Below are 4,531 nucleotides of genomic sequence, written 5' to 3'. Positions count from 1 at the left end.
CTACGTGACATATTGCCCGATTTGCTATCATGTCAGGGTTTTCATGGAAGGTGTTTGATTTGCCTGACTGACACCTTACAGTCTGTCTGTCTGACCGTTGGAAACCCTTTTTCTCAGTTACGGTTGGACATATGAAGTTGAAATTTATGCCACATATTTAGGTCTACTACCGGTGTAAAAATGTGAAGATTCTACGTCAGTGCAATCAAAAGATACTGCCCTGTATGCCAAATGTTTTGGTACTCGTAAACTCGCTCATCAAAACCTTAGGGAGACTTCACGTTGACCTATAATGATTAAATTTGCCAAGAAGCAATGTTTCACACTACACCAAAGGAAGATATCCGATATTTGTTAATTTCTAATTATGTCAGACTGTCTGACTGTCATTTTGCCGGTTAAGACTGATTTTTCTCAGGAACGAGTAGACATAACACACTGAAATTTTTATCAAATACTTCATGAAACTTGCCTATGCCTATGGTCCCTTGGCAGTGTAATGTAGTTCTTAAGTCTACATAATCAAAAGCCACGGCGATTTGTCACATATTTTGATACTCGCAAATTCATGCATCAAAATGTATAATGTGTAGCATACTTCTCGTTGAACTAGAGTCAAATTTGGCAAGAAGCGTGGTTTCACTGTACAAGTAAGGAAGAAAATCCGAAAATTGTGGATTTGTAACTGTATCACAAGAAAAAAATTGTTATCTGCTGTCTGAATGTCTGTCGGTTGACACCCCTTTTTTCTCGCGAACGGGTGGACCTATCAAGCTGACACACGTGTCGCGTGCTGACGTATATACAGGGTGTTTCAAAAATGACCGGTATATTTGAAACGGCAATAAAAACTAAACGAGCAGCGATAGAAATACACCGTTTGCTGCAATATGCTTGGGACAACAGTACATTTTCAGGCAGACAAACTTTCGAAGTTTTCAACAACAGATGGCGCTGCGGTCTGGGAAACTCTATAGTACGATATTTTCCAAATATCCACCATGCGTAGCAATAATATGGCGTAGTCTCTGAATGAAATTACCCGAAACCTTTGACAACGTGTCTGGCGGAATGGCTTCACATGCAGATGAGATGTACTGCTTCAGCTGTTCAATTGTTTCTGGATTCTGGCGGTGCACCTGGTCTTTCAAGTGTCCCCACAGAAATAAGTCACAGGGGTTCATGTCTGGCGAATAGGGAGGCCAATCCACGCCGCCTCCTGTATGTTTCGGATAGCCCAAAGCAATCACACGATCATCGAAATATTCATTCAGGAAATTAAAGACGTCGGCCGTGCGATGTGGCCGGGCACCATCTTGCATAAACCACGAGGTGTTCGCAGTGTCGTCTAAGGCAGTTTGTACCGCCACAAATTCACGAAGAATGTCCAGATAGCGTAATGCAGTAATCGTTTCGGATCTGAAAAATGGGCCAATGATTCCTTTGGAAGAAATGGCGGCCCAGACCAGTACTTTTTGAGGATGCAGGGACGATGGGACTGCAACATGGGGCATTTCGGTTCCCCTGTTTATTGACGAAGCCGTCCAGGTAAAAATAAGCTTCGTCAGTAAACCAAATGCTGCCCACATGCATGTCGCCGTCATCAATCCTGTACACTATATCGTTAGCGAATGTCTCTCGTGCAGCAATGGTAGCGGCGCTGAGGGGTTGCCGCGTTTGAATTTTGTATGGATAGAGGTGTAAACTCTGGCGCATGAGACGATACGTGGACGTTGGCGTCATTTGGACCGCAGCTGCAACACGGCGAACGGAAACCCGAGGCCGCTGTTGGATCACCTGCTGTACTAGCTGCGCGTTGCCCTCTGTGGTTGCCGTACGCGGTCGCCCTACCTTTCCAGCACGTTCATCCGTCACGTTCCCAGTCCGTTGAAATTTTTCAAACAGATCCTTTATTGTGTCGCTTTTCGGTCCTTTGGTTACATTAAACCTCCGTTGAAAACTTCGTCTTGTTGCAACAACACTGTGTTCTAGGCGGTGGAATTCCAACACCAGAAAAATCCTCTGTTCTAAGGAATAAACCATGTTGTCTATAGCACACTTGCACGTTATGAACAGCACACGCTTACAGCAGAAAGACGACGTACAGAATGGCGCACCCACAGACTGCGTTGTCTTCTATATCTTTCACATCACTTGCAGCCCCATCTGTTGTTGAAAATTGTAACTACTGTAATTTCGAAAGTTTGTCCGCCTGAAAATGTACTGTTGTCCCAAGCATATTGCAACAAACGGTGTATTTCTATCGCTGCTCGTTTAGTTTTTATTGCCGTTTCAAATATACCGGTCATTTTTGAAACACACTGTAGTTTCATTAAAGCCTATAGCGTACTTTCTGTTGACGTGGAATCATGAACTTTGGCAAGAAGAAATGCTTCACAGCACACTTAATGGAAAAAAAAATCAGGAAATTGTTAAACTGTAACTGCATCTGACGAGAAACATTTATTTTGTGATTTGTTATCCGACTTCAAATTTGAAATTAAGATATTCTTGCCAGTCTTGGAATGCCTCGGTCGGATATCTTGCCAGTTCCATTGATAATAAAGCACTCCGTCTTCAGGCCACAAGTGGCTCGTCGGGGCCATCCGACAGCCGTGTCATCCTCAGATGAGGATGCGGATAGGAGGGGCGTGTGCTTAGCACACTGCTCTCCCGGTCGTTATGATGGTTTTCTGTGACCGGAGCCGCTACTATTCGGTCGAGTAGTTCATCAATTGGCATCAAGTGGCTGAGTGCACCCCGAGAAATGGCAACAGCACATGGTGGCTCGGATGGTCACCCATCCAAGTGCCGGCCACGCCCAACAGCGGTTAACTTCGGTGATCTGACGGGAACCGGTGTATCCACTGCGGCAAGGCCGTTGCCTCCAATGATAATAATAAGCAAAAATCGTTTAGATCCTCGATTAATGGAATTGGCTGCTTATCTGTATACTCGCACCTGGCCAGTTTTTAAGGGCGACTCGAACCTGGCCAGTTTATGTGGACGACAATGCGCGACCTTGTCGATCAGCGCAGGCGGAGCAGCTCTCCCTGGCCTTCACGTTTCCCGATATAAATCCAACCGAGCACGCACGGGGTGCGTGTGGCAGACACATTGCAGCACGTCGATACGCACCAACGACCATCCGGCTATTGTCAGCTGCGCTGCTGGAAGACTGGAACGCCCTGTCTGGAACGTACCGAGCTCATGTGGTTGAGGCACAGAAAAGGGGCAAAGACTGACCTGAATGAAAGAGAAATGAGACTGCAAACTCACTTTGTTGTCACAGTGCGTCACTTCCTTGAAAGTAGCATCATAAAGGAATGACTACTAACCAACAGATATTACGTCTGTTATGTGTCAACTATACGCTTGGTTCATAAAGCTGCTACTAACACTGTTAGCTCAAGTTCATCGATGGAGTTTTTCCCACTACTTTTCTGCGATGTTGCAGGAGTTCTAAGGTTGCCGATGGAGTGCTGCAGTAAATATGCTGTTTCATCCAAGATTTCCCATTTTTACCGATTTCTGCCAACTGAGGACTGGAATGAAACTGTTAAAGCTAGACAGCTTGAAAGTGTTTGGTAGAATAAGAAGCGAAATGGAAACCACGTCTCACATATAACATACCGTTCCATATAACTCTCATTTTCTGTCAGGAGCGCCTTAATTAAGCAGCAGATTTTGATGTCAAAAATAGCAGAAATATCGATACAGTAAAACTACTTAATGGAGCAGCATCTTCCCATTGCGAAATGTAGATTTTTTCCGAATTATGAATAACGCTCTGCTTATTGACTTGTCAAAATAGGATAGTCATGGTAATTTCAGTGGCCAACGCAGCTGTAACCAACTAAGGATGGTAAAAAATTACCTGAGGTCGAGTCTATGTGAAGCAGGCTTTCAGATTCAGTTGTCTTGTCAAAAGAATACGACATAGCTGCTAAATTCGACTTTAATGACATGGTCAATGAGCTTGTTTCACTCAAAGAAAAAAAATGAAAAGTAAAATTATAAAAAAATACAGTTATTTTAAACTAAAGCGCTCTCAAAATTTAACTACAGCCATTTTTACTTTTATTCATATTAAATAATATATGAAGATATAATAATATATGAAGAACAAACTAAACCTGTTCTTCGTCGCACATCACACAAAAGTCGATGTACAGTAGCTGTCACGAACAATAACACACTGAATTTGCTTTGTTTTCAGTTTTTTAATGGAGTTTATACAGTTTTTTTTAATTTGTTTACTGTAATCATATATTTACTTTGTCATGCGCCAATATTTTTCATCTGTATTGTTCTTTGACGTGATGTTATTCAGTAATACTTCATTTTTATTGAACTTACCACAGAACTTACATAATTTCCTCAATCTGTGTAGAAAGGAGGACGATAGAGAGGGTGGGGTTGGGGGGAGTGTGCGCACGTTCTGTAGTTTTGCCAGGGGCACCTGATCACATTGCTACTGCTCTGCATTGTACCACAACAATAATTCCTTAGCAACATCGTGGCCAGCGTG

At 43.1% G+C, this 4,531-nt stretch overlaps 1 pseudogene; it reads right to left on the bottom strand.

The window, feature by feature from the left end:
- Nucleotides 1-2,768: 2,768 nt before the first annotated feature.
- LOC126485252 (5S ribosomal RNA) lies at nt 2,769-2,886 on the bottom strand (annotated as a pseudogene).
- Between the last annotated feature and the right edge of the window lie 1,645 nt (nt 2,887-4,531).

Source organism: Schistocerca serialis, chromosome 6, assembly GCF_023864345.2.
Source record: "Schistocerca serialis cubense isolate TAMUIC-IGC-003099 chromosome 6, iqSchSeri2.2, whole genome shotgun sequence".
Classification (NCBI taxonomy): Eukaryota; Metazoa; Arthropoda; class Insecta; order Orthoptera; family Acrididae; genus Schistocerca; species Schistocerca serialis.
The sequence above is the reverse complement of the archived record's forward strand: the minus strand, read 5'-3'. Positions and strand labels throughout refer to the sequence as shown.